Source organism: Narcine bancroftii, chromosome 5 (genome assembly GCF_036971445.1).
Source record: "Narcine bancroftii isolate sNarBan1 chromosome 5, sNarBan1.hap1, whole genome shotgun sequence".
In the NCBI taxonomy this organism is placed as follows: domain Eukaryota; kingdom Metazoa; phylum Chordata; class Chondrichthyes; order Torpediniformes; family Narcinidae; genus Narcine; species Narcine bancroftii.
In genome coordinates this window covers 73,590,610-73,611,991 of record NC_091473.1, presented here as the reverse complement: position 1 = coordinate 73,611,991, position 21,382 = coordinate 73,590,610, and the positions used below count along the sequence as shown (strand labels likewise).

General features: G+C 41.1%; 1 long non-coding RNA gene across 1 annotated transcript in view; it reads right to left on the bottom strand.

The window, feature by feature from the left end:
- Positions 1-18,461: 18,461 nt before the first annotated feature.
- The window catches only part of LOC138762723 (uncharacterized), a 41,004-nt gene continuing 38,083 nt past the window's right edge, over positions 18,462-21,382 (bottom strand). Inside the window, exons 6-7 of the long non-coding RNA XR_011357094.1 lie at positions 20,786-20,835; positions 18,462-18,642 (exon numbers count right to left, since the gene is read on the bottom strand). This is a non-coding gene — a long non-coding RNA (uncharacterized lncRNA). The remainder of the gene's footprint in view (positions 18,643-20,785; positions 20,836-21,382) is intronic.

The window sequence follows — 21,382 nt, the reverse complement described above, 5'->3', positions numbered from 1 at the left end:
TCCAGCTTATCTTCCACCTTAACTTTCTCTTGTACTTTATCCACAACCTTTGCATATTTTACAACATCAGCTTTAACAGTTGCAATGTCCTCCATAACATTTGAAAGCTTATTATTAACAGATGTAAAACCCAAATAAATCTGCTGAGACGTTGCTTGAAATTGTTGCTCAAAATAGTGTTTACATTTAGGTAAATGCCCACCCTAAGCTGAAACAGGTTTTTCTTGCATTTCTTCTTGTTCACTGAATTGAAGTTCTTCTTATGAATTTGGTTCTTTAAATTCTTCTATTGCTTCTGCTCTCAGTTCTTCTTCCACCACCATTTCATTTTTACTTTCCCCCGCCCCCCCTTGGGTCGTAGACTGATTCTCCGCCAATCCAGACTCGCTGGGTCAGCAAGCACCAATGACCCTCCAGGGAGAAAAATGCTAGGAATAGTGCGCATGTGCACTGAAGTGCGCAAGTGCAAAGACTCTTCAACTTCTGTGGAATGTCGCTTCGAGTGGTGCCATCTTGCCTGGGACTCCGCAATGCAGGCGTCGGCGTTATCCTCAGAATAGCCGGCTGTCGTCGCTGGGACAAAGGAGGAATATTACCTGAGTCACCTGGATCCAGCTCTGAGGTAGGTCTCACCTCTTCCAAACTCAACGATTGCTTTAAAATTGTTTTTTTTTCACTGTTTGAGTCTAGTTTTTTCCATAATTATTTCAGATTGTTCCAATAATACTCTATTAAAATTTATATATTTAAAAGGGGTTTTCAAAATGGGTTTTCACAAATCCATTGGGAGAAATGATTACCCACGTTTCTCTCCCACGCCATCATGCCATGCCCCCCCCCCCCCCAGTCACAACATCTACATGGAATTCCTCTATCTCCCTTTCATCTACTGCATGAACCTTGCTTTGTTGCACTTGACTTCTACAGCAATGGGCATAATGGTTGCTTTTGTTGCACATATAGCATGTTTAAACACATGCTGGATGCTTTTTTGGTAGGCGTTGCGTACCGCATCGACGACATGGCTTTCAATCGTCCCTTTCATTTTCGTTCGCTGGCCATGTCTCACTTTCACTTTTGGAGCACTTTTTGTTAAATGGTTTATATCCGTTCTTGCTCACTGCATCTGGTTTTACTGAACAGCTCTTTTGTCTGCAATTTTACAATTTCTGTAGACCTACAGAGTGCTATGGCTTTTTCTTTTTTTAATTTTTAAAAATTTTTCACACAATAAACCATACTGACCAAAATACATACAGACATTTTTCTCTTGAATATATACAGTGTCATTTTCTCCCCTTTTTCCCCCCTCCCTTCCCTCCCTCCCTCTCCCCCATTCCCATTTATTCAAAGTTCAATCTATAAGATATCAAGGTCCAGATTTTGCTTTCTTAGAAGTTCTTTTACTTAGACTATTATCTGGAATATCAGCAAGTCAGTCAGTCCACCAAATTCACACATTTTGCTTCTGTTTCTCAATTCAATCACATATTGATCAATATTTTCTTCTGTTTTCTGTATACATGTGAAAAATCTGTGCCTCCCAAGCATCACTTTACGTTTAGGTGTGCAGTATGCCTCAAACTGTTCCATTATTTTTTCCAGTTTCATTTTGGCTCCTTCAGCAGTAAATGTGAAGTTATTATACACCTCCATGGCTTCATCACCTACAACATGTAAGAAAATTGACACTATCACTTTATCAATCTTCTCATCAGCTTCCATTGCCACTAAATAAAATCCAAAATGCTGTTTAAATCTGTTCCAATTTTCAATTACCTGTCAGTTGAAGTTTTGCCGGTGGGTGTAATCCTTCCATTTTTTCACTGTGTTAGCTTCTCTTCACTGATCAGTTGCTGACTTTAGATTTTACCTTTTAAATTATTTCCTTTTAATTTCATTCATCCCATTTCTGATACTATGTTTCATCTTGTATTCATATGTGTGAGTTCCTAGACAACACATGGATGAATGAAAAGGATCTTTACATTAAAATTGCTGTTAACAGCACCATGAGGCATGCCATGAGGCTGCAAGTCTCCATTATAGATCTAATATACTGTCCCTTGTGTCAGCCGTCTGCAGGCAGCCAAGTCTAGTCAAAGAGGAACTATAATCAAGGCCTTGCCAGTACCCATGGAAACATGATCACTATCATTACCCATAACAAATGTTTCAGGTTTGAGCCATTCATTAACATGTAAGTAAAGTATAGGCATGGCACCTGAATAAAATGGTGGGGGAAGGGGCAGGGGGCGGAGCACAGGCCCATAGGCAAGAAGTAATGGGTGGATAAGGGAGGGAGGCTGGGCACAAGAGCAAACAGGGGATGGGGGAATGGCTTTGTGAATGGAAAGGGAAGTGGGTGGTGCTGGAAGAAAGGGGATAGAGGGATTGGGAAAGGAGGGAGAAAAAGGAGTAAGCAACCAGAAGCCAATGTTAATGTCATTTGGTTGGAGAGTACCCAGATGGAATATTAGATGTTGCACCTCCAAACCAAGTCCCCACATAAATTGGAGATGCAGCACCTAATATTCCGTCTGGGCACTCTCCAACTGGATGGCATTAACATTGACTTCTCTGGGTTTCTATTAGCTTGGAAAGGTGGCACGGTAGGCGTAGCAGTTAGTACAATGCTTTTACTGCACCAGCGATCAGGACCTGAACTGGATGCAAACTCTGTTCGCAAGGAGTTGTATGTTCTCCCCAAGTCTGCATGGGTTTCCTTGGGGGGAAGGGGGCTCTGGTTTCCACCAACCCTTCAAAAACATACTGGGGTGTATGTTAATGGGGTGTAAATTGGGCAGCACAGATGTATAAGGCTGAATAGGGCTATTACAGAGATATATGTCAAATTTAAATTTAAAATTCAAAATTCTTGGGTTTCTGCAAGAGCACTCCTCATACTCCCACCCTCAATTTTTTTCCACTCAGTATTTTGTAGGATTTATTGTTTGCTAACATAAATTTCTGATATTTAGTTGTGTGTATTTAATTCTTGCACAATATTTCAAAATGTGCCCTTTCACAGATAGACCTCAGGCTAAATTTATGCCCTTAAGAACACATCTTATTCATAAAGCATAAACAAAAAAATGTATTTTTTTGGTTCAATGTTAGAGAGAAGTGCAACAGCTTGAATAAGAATGAAAAGAAAATATTTCATGGGATCATGGACTTTATGCTGACATTTATCAATCGATATCATGGATCTCTCACTCAATATTAATCTGCAAAATACAAAGATAAACTCTACTGCTGTCAATGAAGGAGCAAAGCGAAATGTCATATATTACTTAACAGATTTCAATGGCAGATCTGGATATACCCTCACAAAAGAGGAAATAAATTGAAACAAAAAGGTAAATGCAGTTTATTGACCTTTTATAAATGTCACTTTAACAAACATTCACTGCCAAAGAATTTTTAGTTTGCACTTTGGAAAAACAAAGATCAGTCTACACCATAGCCATGTAATATCTAGAATCTTGCGACTCGAAAAGCTGAAGCTGCCATTTTCTGACTCCAGTGCCATCTTCCTTGATTCCCAGGGAGGTGGCACAAGAGTTACCTGAATCTTTGTCGGGACTTGACGAATCAATCTTGGAGGAAGAGGAAGAGGAAGTAGTATCCAGGATCCATTTCCAAGTCCCAATTCCTCTGTACTTGTTTCTTTTGGAGTCGTTTTCTTCAGTGTCTGTGCCGTTTTTTTCATAATTTCTATTATAACCCATTTTAAAAAGTTTTAGCACTGTTGTTTTATAAAAAATGATAAAGATTTTAATTCTGTTCTCTTTCAGTCGCTAATGCAGAATAAATTTTAATATCTTGCTTTTAAGGTAAAGCAGATTATGACGAAGTTCTGGTATTCATGATAACTGATCCATTTAAAGAAAACAAAGTATCTTGTAATTGAATATTGTGGACTAGAATTTCAGCTGTGTCAAAATACACCTCAGGGAGAGTTAAACAGGAAAGTCTGCAGATGCCACGATTAAGTGCTGGGAAACCTCAGCAGGTCACAGGGCTCTCTGGATAAGTGTGAGAGGGTGCATTTTGGAAGGACAATCCAGAAGGCTTAGTACAGGGTTTTTTTAAATAAAAATACTTTTCTGGGCTGTGAGGGTTAAGCCCTCTCTGCAGGCAATGTCGCAACCTGTGTCCCATGCATGCACGGAGATCCGTGCTTGCACGGTTGATCTTACGACTCTAAAAGCTTAAGCTGCCATTTTCTGACTCCAGTGCCATCTTCCTTGATTCCCAGGAAGGTGGCACAGGAGTTACCTGAATCTTTGTCGGGACTTGATGAATCAATCTTGGAGGAAGAGGAAGAGGAAGTAGTTTCCAGGATCCATTTCCAAGTCCCAATTCCTCTGTACTTGTTTCTTTTGGAGTCGTTTTCTTCAGCGTCTGTGCCGTTTTTTTCATAATTTCTATTATAACCCATTTTAAAAAGTTTTAGCACTGTTGTTTTATTAAAAAAATGTAAAAAGTTGGGTTTTAAATGATTCTGTCAGAAGAGGTGTCTTTCTCGCATCTCCCACCTACACCATCATTCCATGTTCTCTGAGTACAGGGTTAATGGTCAGTTACTTAACAGTGTAGATAAACAGAGGGACCTCAGGGTCCAAATCTATACATCCCTCAAAGTTACCGCACAGATGATTGGATAATTAAGAAGGCATGTGAGATGCTGGGATTCCTTAATAGGTGGATTGAGTTAAAGAGTAGAGAGGTCATTTAACAACTCTACAAATCTCTGGTGAGACCTCACTTGGAGTATTGTGTTCAATTCTGTTCAACTCATTATAGGAAAGATGTGGAAAATGTGGAGAGGTGCAGAGGAGACTTACCAGGATGTTACCTGGTTTGGAAATTAATTCTTATGAGGTAAGGTTAGTGATAGGCTCTATCAATAACCACAGAGTCATAGGCTGCAGGAACAATAGGCTTTAATGCACACAAGACTGTGGCTGGCACTGCTGGAAAGGGGGCGGTAATGCAATCTTTATGGTAGGGCAAAAGGTGAGAAGACTTAAGGGAGGGGTGTCAAACTCAAATTCACGGAGGGCCAAAATTAAAAACTTGGACTAAGTCGTGGGCCAATCTAAATATTTATTGAAAATTTTCAACAACATCTGCATGTTTTCTCTTCTTTCAACATATGTAATGTTAAACTTTTTCTTATTAAAATAAATATTTAATAATAGTTTTGGTTAAACTCTTTCCAGAAGAAGCATTAACAAATGAGAAATAAAATATAAAATAAAGTTTGCTGTAAAACCAGACTTCTTTTCATCTCCTCCACCTTCTGGAGCTTTTGCTTCTCGTTCAGATCCTTATACCTGTCCTGGTGTTCCGTTTCATAGTGTCGTCGTATGTTATATTCTTTAACTACAGACACGCTGGCTCCACACACAAGACAAACAGGTTTGTCTTTTAAAATGATGAACATATAGTTTGCCTCCCCCCTGTCTTGAAAGGTCCTGTTTTCTGTCTTTCGTTTGGCCATTTTTCGAAAGAGGTTTATTACATGTGAGTTGGGCGACAGGTTGCAGATGCTAATGAAAGTAAAGAGAGGAGGTGGGGGCGATTAGCGGGCTGACGGGCCGGCGCCAACACACTTGCAAAGCATTCTGGGATTTGTAGTATTAGCTGTGCATGCGCTATACTGGCGTGGCAGCCAGCGGGCCAATTCTAATACATATTTGATATGATCTTGCAGGCTAAATATAATTATATCACAGGCCAAATTTGGCCCGCGGGCCTGAGTTTGACATGAGTGACTTAAGGGATGAGTCATTAGTGGGCAGGCCAGCCTCATATATACAGTAACTGGTAGGGGCTACACAATGGAGGAAAACATATCAGTACATTCAGCCTTCCTTTTAAAACAGAACCCCCCCCATAAGCACTCAATGCTAGAGGTCCAGCTATGCCGGCTTCCTCCTCCACCTGTGGGACCGGCGAAGAGCAGGGGTAGAGATGGTCTGTTGTGCTGTCAGTCATGTCCAGAGGTGGGCAGCCGTCTATATGTGTGGGGAAGGGACTGTCTATGCCGGGGTGCAGACTGAAAAAGTATGGGAAGGGGAAGGATTCAGTACCTTGACGGCAGTCGGCACAGTTGGAGTGTGTTCTAGGTAGGGTGTACTGGGCAACTCGGTCTCTAACAACAAATCCCAATGGGGTGAGATGTGAAAAATAGAGTGGTCCAGGATAGATGAGGTAGTTTATGGATCTCCGGCACATGCCAGGTCCCAGATGGGTACTGTGTCCTCATGGCCGCACGAAAGCGTATTGTAAGTTTGAATGTATGAGATGCACCTCTTCAAGCAGTGGGTCTGTTTTATAGTCCCTCACATGTTTCCGGAGCAGGACCAGTCCTGGGGTTGCCAACCAGGGGAGCATCGAGGACCCATTCACCAACTTCCTATGGAAGACAAACATACATTCATGTGGGGTGGTATTCATGGTGGTGGATAGGAGCGATTGGATGGCATGCAGAGCTTATGGCAAAACATCTTGCCAGCAGGATATTTGCAGGTTTCTGGATCTGAGGGCTAGGTCCTCAACCTTCCAAATGGTGGCATTCTCTCTCTCTCTACCTGGCCATTACCTCTGGGGTTGTAGCTGGTGGTCCTGCTGGTGGCTATGCCTCTGACCAGGACGTACTGCCACAGTTCCTCACTCATGAATGAGGACCCCCCCATCACAGAAAATGTAATTGGGGTACCCGAAAAGAGTGAAGATGCTGTGCAGCGCTTTAATAATGATCCCCGAGGTCATATCTGTGCAGGGATGGCAAAAGGGAACCTGGAGTACTCATTTATAATGTACGGAAATAGATATTCCTGTTAGACAAGGGTAGCAGGCCCTTGAAATCGACACTGAGTTGTTCGAAAGGGCGTGTGGCCTTTATGAGGTATGCCTCGCCAGGTTGGAAGGTGCAGACCCAGCAACATCTGGACATGGATCTGACATCCTCGATGGAGTATGGAAAGTTCCGAGATTTAATGAAATGGAACAATCTCGTAACTTCAGAGTGATAGAGGTCATTATGGAGGCTTGGAGGTGGTCAAGATGCACACTGGTGCACATCCCCTGGGAAAGGGCATCTGGAGGGTATTGCGCTTACCTGGCCGGTACAAGATGTCATAGTTATAGGTGGAAAGCTCAATTCTCCACCTAAGGATCTTTTCATTCTTTACTTTACCCCTCAGTGTTGTGTTGATCATGAAGGCAACGGCACATTGGTCCATCAGCAGGGTAAACCTTTTACTGGCTAGGTAGTGGTGCCTATGGTGCACTGCCTCGGCGATTGCCTGTGCCTCCTTCTCGACAGAGGAGTGTCGCTTCTCAGGGCCGTGAAGGGTGCGGAGAAAAATTGCTGCTGGCCTGCCTGCCTGGTTGAGTGCAAAGACGGAGACATCACTCTCCACCTGGAAGTGGATGGATTCATCCATGGTATTTCTCATGGCTTTTGCGATGTCTCCTCTGATGTGGTGAAAACCAGCCTGTTCTTCTGCCAATAATGGGAAGGTTGTGGACTTTATCAATGGGTGGGCTTTTCCGGCATAATTGGGCACCCATTGTGCATAATACAAAAATGGCCCCAGGCACCTCTTCAGCGTCTTCAGGGTGTTTGGGACCGGGAGCTCCATCAGGGGCCACATGCGATCTGGGTCCAGGGCAATGACACCATACACCACAATCCAAGTAGGGCCAGGTGTTACAGAGTCCAGAGGACCCCAAAAACCAGCAGCAATAGATATGCCCTACAACACAGGGTTACTTAAACAAAAGTAGTTTTTAATTATAATTGAACTAGAAAACAGTATTTAACTTTAACTTATTACTTAACCTACCTACTTAAGCTAACTACTTAATCCCCCTCAACTAATAAATGCAGGTGAATGTACTGTATATTTAAGATTAGAAAAGTTCTTTGGATCACAGTCCAATCTCACTGGTTGCAGGAAATTCTTGTATACTGCACAGAAGTTAGCATTAACAAAGTTCACCAGTCTTTGGTGCTTAACAGGCAAATAGTTACCACTCAGGAGGGTGCTTGCTGGTTTTCAGAGAGAGATTGCTTTTCCAGGACATCCGCAACTGATTCCTTCTCAATCCGTCTTGCTGATGAAACTTGCCCCCTTCAGGGTTCTCCAGATGATCCTCTTTCTTTCAGGTCACCTTTCACACCGCCAGTCTTCTCCTTCGACCAGGCAGTCTACCAAAGTTTGCCAACTTGTCCTTCTGGAACTGATTTCATTTTCCTCTCTCTCTGTTTCACACCCTCCCTCTCTGGGAACAAAACAATTCTCCCCTGCCTGCAAAGATCACATGCTCTCCCAGGAAAGTTGTTGTCGATACTTTGTTGCCTTCTGAAAAAAGCATATTCCAAAAGTCCTACAAATATTCTGTGTTTTAAAATGTGTGCATGTAAGCTGCTCAAACAATTCCTCCCCAACCACCTCTAAATACTCTTGTCACACAGGCGATTCATGTTAAAGGTACATTTGTCCTTATGATAAGTCAGATTCAGGGACTTTGCGGTATGCAAACATTTTGCGAGATTTTCATCGTGATCCTGCTGGTTATGACCGCAGATGGCGACATTATCTAAATAAGGGAATGTTGCTGCCAGGTTGTGCTATCTACCATCCGATCCATCGCTCGTTGGAATGTGGAGGCACCGTTTGTGACACCAAATGGGACCCTAAGGAAGTGGAAGAGTTTGTCTCAGCCTCGTATATATATATAATATATATATATATATATATATATATATATATGGTCTCCCGGGTGGAGGGGGAGATGGTGATATGCCAACTTGAGGTCAATGGTTGAAAAAAAAACAGTATTGTGCAATCTTATTTACCATGTCAGCTATCCTGGGGATACACATCCAACTGTGTGAATCAATTGATGGTGTGACTGTAATCTATAACCATCCAGGGCTTGTTCCCACCCCTGACCACCAAGACTGGAGCTAGGAGCGATGATCCCCTCCGACAGGAGTTGCTGAACCTCAGCCTGGATGAACACCATATCCTTGGCACTGTAGTGCCTACTTTTGGTGGCTAAGGGTCTGCAGTCCAGGGTTAGATTAATGAATAATAACGGCGGGGACGCCCAAAGGGTGGAAAGGCCACAGCCTGGTGCTGGGAAGCTGTGAGAGGAAGGGAGGTCAGTGAGTTGTGGGTTGTGGGCCCCCAAATGCCATCGTCACACTCCTGAACTGACTTTAGAAGTCGAGGCCCAGGAGGCTTGGCATGCACAGCTGGGGCATGACTAACAGGGAAAAGTTGTTATAATGTTCCTTCTCCACTGTCAGAAATGCAGCACAGTACCCACAGATGTTAATTTGATTGTCCTTAGCAGCCATTGATATGGATCCGCTTGTCGGCCAGACAGGGTGGATAAAGCTCTCGTTTCTGCCCCTGTCAAAGAGGCAGTTAATTTTGAGCCTATTTGCATCTATCTCCATCATGGAGTGTGCTATCGGATAAGGGTTGGCAGTGTTCAGCATAATCGAGGCCAGGAGTGGAGCATCGTCATTGTCATCATTGATAGAAAGGCCCGGTGTACGATATGGCAGCCTCAGTGTTTACCACATGGTAATCACTGCCAAGGCCGAAGGAAAAGATGGAAGCAGTGCCTTCCATGGTTGTGGAGTCACAGAGCCAGACGGAAGTGACGTCAGCGAGGTGGGCAGTAGCAGTGCTGTCCACACGGAGGGCAGGGTCGGCGGCAGGAAAGATGGCGCTCCTCTCGCTGAGCACGCAATCGGCACCGGAAGTGAGGGTGGGACCCACTCGTCGGTCATGCACTCTGTGCAGCTTCGTGGGGAGGTCTTGGCTTTACCAAGCCGCTGATAGTGCCCCCTCTTACCACAGCACCTTTCACGGAGTAGAGTCGTTGTGGGTGCTTCGCTTGCCCGCAGAAGTAGCACTTAGAGTGCTCGGCCGCCATGGCCACAGCGGTCAGGTTGGCAGTTCCAGGTGCCATCGCCCAAGATGGTGGTGGACCCGGTTTTTCCGGCTATCGATTCCGCGTGGCGCTGGGCCGAGTCTAGGGTTCTGGTCAACTGCACCACCCATTTCAGCGGTAGTTGTTCCTCTTTGAGGTGATGCTGCCTGATGTAATCGGACTTCACCCCGACACACAGGTGTCCCAGACCAGGTTTTTGCCACACTGGGCCATTGGCACAGGAACCACAGGGCTACCTGTAATGGAAGATTTAAACCGTTTTTTACTTTTGAAGCCTTTGCTTCTGCAAGGCTGAGAACCTGCTTGTTTTTTTTAGAATCAGCAGACATAAGCTAATTTACACTATGGGGCCCAGGGATGGATATGAATTAGTAGATATACCTAAATTCCACCATGGGGCCCAGAGATGCATATGACACATCTAAATTCCACCATGAGGCCCAGAGATGTAGTTTTCTTTTGTTGGTCGCAGACTGTCAGGAGACCCTGAAGATAATTAAATCATTTGTTCAAAGAGATAAGATATGAAGTAAACAACTTTTGGGTAATATAAGCCATGGTCCCACTGCTGAAGTTCGAGACTCTCCGAGAGGTGGCAAAATCTCTCAGCAAGAACAAGAACTTCTAGAGTCCAGCTAACGTCCCGGTCAAGGAAGGTGGAGAAGCTGCTACCAGCGCCCTGACAACCTACTATAAGTGTGCAGTCATTGCCTCGCTTCGGCAGTTGGGACCAGACCAGGCATTGATAAGTATAGTTGGGAACAGCTAGCATATTGTAGTTTGAAATCAGCTTTTGAATTTGTAATAAACATTTGTATAAACTGAACTGCTCTCGGTGTGTGTGTCTATTTTCTTTCGGTAGCTCAAACACTGTGATCAATCTAAAACGAACAAAATGAGAAGTACAAGTTTACCCAGGACACTACCCCATCAGTCTTTCCCAGCACGAACAGGGCATGAAGGGAATCTTCTACCGGCTCACTAGGGTGCTGTTTTTGGGATGCCAGGAGGTAGCGCAAGTACACCTTGTTGAGCTTCGGTTTGAAGAGGGTCTGGAGTTCGGCCATTGCTTCCATGTAAGTAGCACAGCTCTTTATGGCCTGGAAAGCTCTCTGGCCGACTCTTACTTGTAGGACCTTTAGCTTCTTCTTGTCAGAGTCCACCGATTTGGCCGCGGCCTCGAGAAAATTATCGAAGCAGCTGATCCACTGCTCTGATACTCCTCGGAGTTGGGGGTCCTCTTCCAACTGATTGGGGTCAGCAATTTCTCCATTACCAGAGAGGCGTTGTTGTGTGCATTAAATTGATAGATTCTATCAAATAACCATAGAGTCAATCAGGAACAATAGGCTTTCATGCACACAAGACTTTGGCTGGCCCGGATCCAGATACAGGACTGCCGGAAAGGGAGAGGTAACGCAACCTTTATGGTGAGGGCAAAAGGGGAGGAGACTTAAGGGATGAGTCATTGGTGGGCGGGCCAGCCTCATAACAGTAACAGTATATACAATGGAGGAAAACATTTCAGTACCGTTAGCAGAGCTGAGACTTTTTTCTTTGTAGCGTAGAAGGATGAGTAGAGACTTAACAGGAGTCTACAAGATTATGAGAGGCGTAGATATGGTGGACAACCAGCACCTGTTTCCCAGGGCAAGAATGGAAAACACCAGAGGACATATGTGCAAAATGAAAGGAGGGATGTTTAGGGAAAACATTAGGGGTAAGTTAGTTTTTATGCAGAGAGTTGTGGGTGTCTGGAATACCTTGCCAGGGACGATGGTGGAGGCTGAAACATTAGGGGCATTTAAGAAACTCTTAGGCACATGGATGGAAGAGAAATACAGGGTTACGGGGTTGGGAGGATTTAGTACTTTTTTTTATGGTATATGGGTTGGCACATATTGAGGGCTGAAGGGCCTGTACTGTGCTGTAGAGTTCTATGTTCTATCGATAGGAAGGAAAGGGATAAAACCCAAGTTTCAGGCCTGACCCTTCCACTGGCAGTAAACTAGCACCCCCTTGCTTATCATTCCTTTGTAAACAATGGCAGGTTTCAGTGGAACTGGCTGTGCCCAGGTCCTATCATATGATTTAAAAAAAAGGCCAATTGCCAATGTCATGACTGACAGAAAGTCCCAATATTTCAATTAATAAAAGACCAGCTTCACCTCAGAATTCAAGCAGTTGTTGATCTCTTTAAATGGTACACATGTAAGTCTTATCTTGACAATTTACACTTGTTTTCTTGTATACAGGTCACATTAAATATTCATTGCATAAACATAAACACACTGTGCAAATGGGTGGTTGTTGGGCATTACCTCGGCATATTCTACTCATGAACTACAAAACGAAACGTTGCACTGTCTACTATATGTATCTGTTTGGAACAAATCAAGAATAATGATTGATGTTCTGCTGCATGCAATCATGTCGCACATAAAATACATGCACTATGTAATTGAATTGGTAGGCTCATGCACTTTTAACGTTCAGTCCCAGGCCTAAAGACAATCTACAGATCAGGAAAGGTCTTTTTCCTCAAGCTATAAAGAATCATAATTAAAATCAGTTTGAGGAATTTTAGTGTAAGAGCAAATAGCTCTCTAAAATTTGTGATAACTGTAATTAATTCAGCATTATATCAACCAATGCTGCATCCCCTTTACTCGGCCGCGGCAGGAGTAAATGCATGCAGGCCGATTCCAGGGTGCACCACTCCATAACTGTGGACAGCGGTCGTAGATCTCCAGAAATGGTTCGACCTAAAAGGGAAGGCAGGCCTCTTCAGCCCAGTTAAGCAACCTGTATAGGAGAAGGTCACTCTGATATAAAACCTACAACCCAAGGACCTCGCTGCCACGTCCCAGCTTGCTTGGCCACGGCACACGAACCATGGGTGTAAAGGGTGGGGCCAGTACTGCGCACACTGCAATCCAAATGGGAGAATTGTGGGGACCATCAAAATGTTATTGGTGGATTTGAACAAAGTAGGTTGCAATGCGGCACTGATGTTTTGAGATTGCTGAACCAACAAAGAGTCTGGAGAGTATTTCTCAAAGCTTAGAATTTTTTTTATTCTCAATCAGTTGAATTAGCCTGTGAAATTGCCCATGTGGTGGTTGTCATTTTAATCCAGTGGTTGTTGATTTGCTTCCAATTTCTTAGATTAAAAATTAATTTTGTTCAAAATTCATGCAACTTTGCCATCCCTCATATTGGCTTAATGATGTACTTGGTGAGCCATTGACAGATATAAAAAAACCCCAGCCATTCTCATGGGGGCCATAGGGGGGACCACAGACTGAAATCCTTAATAAGGGGAACCAAAGGTGTATAGGAGCAGAGAATCTGAATGGATTAAATATTTTCTGCCTTTGCTGCTTGGCTTTGTTGGAGGCATTTGGAGACAGTCTAGAATGACCTAGATAAATATGGAAAATTAATAATGTTTTCAGAACATTCCTTGCTTTGACATGATTGTGCTTGACTGACATGGAACCAGCTTTAGCTATGAATTGCCTTCCAAGTAGTTTTCCTCTATCACTTTCAATTCCAGGAAATAAGCGTGCAGGCCGAAAAGTTTGCTCTATATTTATTGCGTGAGGAAGCGCCCTCATTTTTCTTCGAGTTTTTCTAACAAGTAGTGAATGTATGCCTCCTGCAAGCTTTTATTGAAGAAGGTATTATTCATTATTTTCCATAAAATTTAAGATAGCTTTTGAGCTAACCCTTATACGAAGTGCTTTAGTTTTGTGATACTGTAATTACTTTTGTTACTTTCAGAAATAATTTTACCCATGAGTTCTGCAGCAAACAAGAACTTTCATTATTATTCAGTGGAAGATTTATCATATTGGTTCATTACATCTCTGTAAGATTCTTCTCTGCCCATGTGTTTGGCTTGTTTGTATATATTCATAACATAACAATTACAGCACGGAAACAGGCCATTAGGCCCTTCTAGTCCGCACCGAACCAAACACCCCTTTCTAGTCCCACCTCCCTGCACAATGCCCATAACCCTCCATCTTCTTCTCATCCATATACCTGTCCAACCTTTTCTTAAATAATACAATTGACTCCGCCGCCACTATTTCTCCCGGAAGATCATTCCACACGGCTACCACTCTCTGAGTAAAGAAGTTCCCCCTCATGTTACCTCTAAACCACTGCCCCTTAATTCTTAACTCATGTCCTCTTGTTTTAATCTTTCCTCCTCTTAACGGAAATAGTCTATCCACATCCACTCTGTCTATCCCTTTCATAATCTTAAATACTTCTATCAAATCCCCTCTCAACCTTCTACGCTCCAAAGAATAAAGACTTAATCTGTCCAATCTCTCCCTATACTCTAGATGCTTAAACCCAGGTAACATTCTGGTAAACCTTCTCTGCACTCTCTCCACTCTGTTTATATCCTTCCTATAATTAGACGACCAGAACTGCACACAGAACTCCAAATTAGACCGCACCAACGTCTTATACAATCTCAACATCACCTCCCAACTCCTATATTCCATGCAATGATTGATAAAGGCCAGCATACTAAAAGACTTCTTCACCATCCTATTCACGTGAGTTTCTACCTTCAGGGAACGATGTACCGTTACTCCTAAATCTTTCTGCTCTTCTGTATTCATCAATGCTCTCCCATTTACCACGTATGTCCTATTCTGATTCTTCTTACCAAAATGAAGCATCTCACACTTATCAGCATTAAATTCCATCTGCCATTTTTCATCCCACTTTTCTAAGCAGCCCAAATCCCTCTGCAATCCTTGAAAACCTTCTTCATTATCCACTATTCCACCTATCTTAGTATCGTCTGCATATTTACTAATCCAATTTACCACCCCATCATCTAGATCATTAATGTATATAACGAACAACAATGGGCCCAATACAGATCCTTGAGGCACACCACTGGTCACCGGCCTCCAACCTGACAGACAATTATCCACTACCACTCTCTGGCCTCTACCTTTCAGCCAATGTTCAATCCATTTGACTATCTCAAAATTTGTACCTAAAGACTGCACCTTCCTAACTATCCTTCCATGTGGTACCTTATCGAAGGCCTTACTGAAGTCCATATAGACAACATCCACTGCGCTACCCACATCCACATTCCTAGTCACCTCTTCAAAAAATTCAATCAGATTGGTCAAACATGTTTTCCTCCCACAAATCCATGTTGAGTGCTTCTGATCAGACCCTGTCTATCCAAATGTTTATAAGTACTATCTCTAAGAATTTTCTCCATTAATTTACCTACCACAGACGTCAAACTTACAGGCTGATAGTTGCCAGGCTTCCTCCTTGAACCCTTTTTAAATAACGGAACCACATGCGCAATGCGCCAATCCTCCAGCACTATCCCCATATCTAATGACATTTTTAAATGAAAGCATGGGGCCAAATTTTTAAAACAACATTTGGAGAAAGAGAAGAAAGATAAAAAGCCCCTTTCACAATGGCACCTTGTCCTAGTAATTGATGGCAAATCTACTAGATAAAGGTCCAGTGTGAATGCTCCAGAATCAGCACACAGGCATCAGATGACGTAGGGGATGATATAGCCTACCAGGTTGTAACATCCCCGGCATCACTGAGCCGATTAACCCAGTGTGAAAGGGACATGGACTATACAGGGAAAAAGTAGTGATGCATTGATGACGTTTTTGCATGACTGCAGCAACGTGAAGGAAACAAAAGATTAAAAAGAAGGTATAAACTTTGCTGACCTATATAGATGTTTATAAATCTCTAAAGGACCATGGAAAAGTCACAGCAGGAGAGAGAGAGAGAGAGAGAGAGAGAGAGAGAGAGAGAGAGAGAGAGAGAGAGAGAGAGAGAGAGAGAGAGAGAGAACACAATGGTGGACCTCCCCTCCCAGAATTCCGAGAAAACCCTCCATGAGTGCTCTGCACAGACAGCCCTTTCTCTGCCCCATGGAATTCTGGGAGGGCAGGTTCACCATCACTCTTTCCCATGGTCTGTATAAATTGTGCACTATTGCCACTACAACTTTCCCACAGTCTTTATAAATTGTCTGCTATTGCCACTATCACTTTCCCACAATCCTTTATACATTAATAAAGGTTTATATAGGTCAGCACAACAACAGGGGCTGAAGGGCATATACTGTGCTGTTCATAACGCTTAATTATGTTATTAGTAGGCATGATTAATTTTCTTTAAATACAAGATCGTAATGCATTGATCAGGATTTAGGGCGATGTTTCACTCAGACGTCGCCAGAGACTCTCCAAATCCCAGGGATGCCTTGTGATAAATGTGAAAGGCCATAGAGAACCAGTTAGTGGTCCAGTGTGAACAGGAAAAATGGCTTCTTTAACCAATTCACTGAACAGCCAATTCACTGGTTAGTCAGTGTGAATGGACCTTAGATTACTTAAAAACCTTTGAGACAATTTCTTTTTATTTTTGAATATTTTATTTTAAAATTTTAGACCATATAGGTAGTCAAATACAAAATTAAAAATACGAATATATAAGATAAATTTATGCTGCATAATGGTTGTAACCCAAATCCTACAACCCTCTACCCACCAAAAAGACCCTGAAAAAAAGTGTGTGAGAAGAGAAAAAGAAGAAAGAAAGGTAGAGTGGAAAAATAAGAAAGGTTGCTGGAAAGTGTCATTCACTCCACAGATTTCAATTAAATTTTTAACTAATCTTCTCTTTGGACTCAAGGACTGAAAGAAACTCAACCTGGGATTTATACCTGAAATCTGTAAACATGGTCTCCATATTTTCAGAAATATGTCATACTTATTTCTTAGGTTGTAAATAATATTTTCAAGGGAAACAGAGCTATGCATTTCTGCATTCCAGCATGCCATACTTAGATGAAGGTTAGACTTCCAAGTAACTGCAATATAATTTCTAGCCACTGCCAAAGCAATTTTTACAAATTCAACTTGATATTTAGATAACTCCAATTTTGGTCTTATCCCCATTATATTTCCCAGGAAAAAGCAATTCTGGGTTTTGTGGAAATGGAATTCCAATAATCTGTTCTAAATACACCCAAAAAGGTCTCACATTGAAACATGATCAAGTCGAGTAGAAGAAAGTTCCCATCTCCTCGCCACATTTATCTGAGAAGTCTGACTTTAACTTATTTAATTTCTGTGGCATGAGATATAACTGATGCAAAAAATTATATTGTACTAATCTATACCTTACATTTGTTGTATTTTTCATACAGACCTTACATTAATCAGACCTGATTTGCTAATTAATACTTATTTAAGTCTGATTCCCATCTCTGTCTCGACATGAACCACCTGTTTAGTGGCTCCCATCTGAAGTAAGAAATACATTGCCGAAGTGAATTTCTGTTTCCCTTTTGAATCAGAGTCTCCACATCACTGCACTGTGATTAAAAACATTGTTGGCCCTAACTTTTTCCTTATATATGCTCTTAATTGAAAATAGCAGAAGATTGTGTTGTTAAGGATTCCATATTTATTTTTTAATTGATCAAGTGACATAACTTTCCACTGCTCATAGCAATCCTCAATATATCCGATCCCTTTATGAGACCAAGTCTCTAAAATGTTATTAGCCATTGTAAAAGGGATAAGCTTGTTTTGAATCAGAGGTGTTTTAGGAGATAGAGCCCATTTTGTTCCAATCTCAATTTATTTTGTGCCAAATATTAATTATATGTTTTAACAAGGGGGATTCTTTCTCACCACATATTAATTTTGCTTCCCATTTATATATAAAATTTTCTGCTATTCTCTCTCCTACTTTAGTTCTATTTTGAACCATGGAGGTTTGTCTCCTTCCTCAAAAAAAAGGAAGTAAGAAATCTTATTTGGGCTGCTCAGTAATATTTTTTTTTTAAATTTGGGAGCTGTAAATCTCCCAAGACATATTTCCATGTTAAATTTTCTTGGAGAGTATCAACATCTTATGCTTCCAAAGGAATTTTCTATATTTATTTAACTCTTGAAAAATCCTATTAGTTAATGGAATGGGTAATGTTTGAAATAGGTAATGAACTCTTGGAAATACAGTAAAACCTCATTAGAATGTGGTAGTTGGGGGTCCAAGATTTCATACCGCATTACAGCCAAGTCACAGAACTGATGCAGGGGCAGCTGCCACAGATGTCAGGACAGGGGCATCCACCATGGGATGTTGGGGTAGCGGCGGATGCCCCTGTCCCAATGTCCCACGGTGGCTGCCCCTGCCCTGACATCCCGCACCAGGGAGCACGAGGAGAGGGGAGGGGGGCTGTCAGGCACGGGGACTTGGGTCACCAGCTGATTGTCATCAGCCTGCCACTTATCAGACACCTTCGCTATTAGCAATTCTGTGGATTAACGAATTGTGACACAATTAACTATTCCAACTAATGTTATTGGTAAAGCTATCCAAGTCTTCTTCAACCTTTTTAAGCAAAGGTGAGTAATTTAATTTCTATAAATTCTTTAAATTGTTATCTGTACATATTCATAAATATTTTATCCCATTTAACGGCCACTTAAATTTTGTGTCTTTTTGGTGCTGAATATAATCTCCTTCTTTAAGTGGCATCATTTCACTCTTATCCAAATTTATTTTGTAACCTGATACTTTCCCATAATCTTCTAGCTTCAAGTACAGTTTCTGTAAAAAAAAAAGATACTGGCTCTGTCAAATACATCAATATGTCATCAGCAAATAAATTTATCATATATTCCTCCTGGTTAACCCTGAACACTTTTATGTTTGGATCTTGCCAAATTGCTTCTGCAAGTGATTCTATAGCTAGAATAAAAAGAGTCGGAGATAGTGGGCATCCTTGACTACAAGATCTTGTCAAATGGAATGATACAGAGGATTGTCCATTTGTCACTACTTTCACTTTAGGATCATCATACAGTGCCTTAATCCAATTTATAAAAATTTGCCCTGACCCAAATCTTTCCAGTACTTTAAACAGAAAGTCCCACTCCAGTCTATCCAACACTTTTTCTGCATCCAAGGCCACAGCTACACTCTTTTGTGCCAGATAAATTATACTAAGCAATCTACTTACATTAGCAGCAGGTTGCCTGTTTAGTCCATATTTATTAATTTTGGCAAAAGAATTTGCTGATCTATTTTCCAAGGCTTTGGCAATGGTCTTATAATTTGAATTTAACAGTGAAATAAGTCTATCGATGACGGTTTTAATGGATGTCTATTTTTTTGGTATTACTGTAATTATTGCCATTGAGAATGATTCTGGGAAGGTATGATCTAACACTTTCATGAAAAGAGGAATCAGCAAATCTTTAAATTATTTACAAAATTCAGAAGGGAAACTATCCTCTCCCGGAGATTTATTGATTTGCAAATAACCAGTGCCTATTTCACCTCTATATGGATAAAGGGACATTAAGTTCTACCTGTTCTTCCAGGTCTTAACTTGTAACCCTAATTTGTGAGAAAAACATCTCCTTTAGATTCTTATTGGTAGAACTTGGAGTAAAATTACCTAAAAGCCTCATTAATTTTTTGAAATTTGTAAGTGGTCATATTCACATCTGTTTTAATCACATTTTGATAATTCTCAAGACCTGTTCTGCTTTCAATTGCCGAGAAAGTACTTTATGGGCTCGTTCACCTAGTTCATAATACTTCTGTTTAGTTCTTGTTATTGCTTTTTCTATTCTATATGTTTGCAATGTGTTATATTGATTTTTTTTCTTAATAAGCTATCTACACTTCTCTTCAGAATCCCTCATTTGAAGGTCCTTTTCCAAATAAAGTATTTTTCATTCCAGTTGCTCCACCACTCTTGAATATTCCTTCTTGATCTTAGAAGTATAGCTTATAATTTGTCATCTTAAATATGCTTTCAAAGTATCCCATAAAAGAAATGTATCAGTATTTGAATTGCAGTTGGTCACACAAAACATCTGAATTTGTATCCTAATAAAATCACAAATGTCTGATCTTCTCAACAGCAAAGAATTAATCGCTATATAGAGACCGATTTTTCTTTATCTGACATCATGATAGTCAATATAAGAGGTGAGTAGTCTGATAAAATTCTTGCTTTATATTCAGTATCCATGATCCTACCCTGTAATTGGGCTGATATCAAAAATAATCTATCCTAGAATAGGAATTGTATCTATTTGAATAAAAAAGAATAATCTCTTTCTCTTGGCTGAATCCTTCTCCAGGCTTCCACTAAGTTCAACTCTATCATTATTCTCAAAGTTGCTTTAGCCACTTTTCCCCTTATCACTGCCCTTGTTGATCTATCTAGAATTGGATCCAGACAAAAGTTGAAATTTTCTCCCACTAAAATATCTTTATAGGTATCTGCCAAATTAAGAAATGTTTCATGTTTCATGGATGAATTTCTCATCATCAATATTTGTCACATATAGATTCATAAATGTCCAGGATTCAGAATATATTTTACAGTGCCCTACTGGATCTATTACTATATTCAATATGCTAAATGGAAGGTTTTTCCTCATCAAGTTCACCACTCATTTTGCTTTTGAATTGAATGAGGAGCCAAATACATGGCCAACCCTGTCCATTTTGAATTGTTAATGCTCTTTTTCAACTAATTGAGTTTCTTATCAGAATTCTAGATTAACACCCTTTTTTTTTAAATGTGCTAACATAATATGTGTTAAAACTCCCTTTCTCTTCACTGACCCATTCAAACCATCAATATTAAAACTTATAATCTTGACTGCATTATTATCTCTACAAAAGATCATTATACTCTCTTTATATTCCCCCATCCCCTCTCCCCAAGTACCTTCTCCAAAAAGTTGCTTATTCTTTTGCTTCTGTGGTGAGATGCACACCCTCCAGCAAACCAAGAAAAGAAAGAATATAGTTAAAATAAACTTAGCATAACGTATACTGTGTCCATAATAATTAAGCAAATAACACTACCCTCTCCATTTTATGGATTGCCACGCAAATATAAATGATATGACAGGGATCAGGTTCCCGTCACCCCCGACCCCCTGGAGAAAATCTCCATATGATAATTAATCTTTTTATACAAGATTAATATCTAAATAAAACAGAAAAATACAAAGTTGTCATGAATTAATCACTCAACTGGTCTAACATTCTACAATGTTTCCACAAGCTCTGCTGCAAGCCTAAAGTCTGAAAAACATTATTTCTACCACCCAGCAGAATTATTTTCAAAGTTGCTGGATGTCTTAGCATAAACTTGTAGCCTTTCTGCCAGAGAGAATTTTTTAAAAACTGGATTGAATTCTCATCTTCACTTTAACAGTGCTGTACTTATATCTTAAAGTAGAATATTCTATTTCCTTCATATTCTAACAGACAACCTCTGTCTATGCTCCTTTCATCACTACAGCCTGTATCCTTTCCC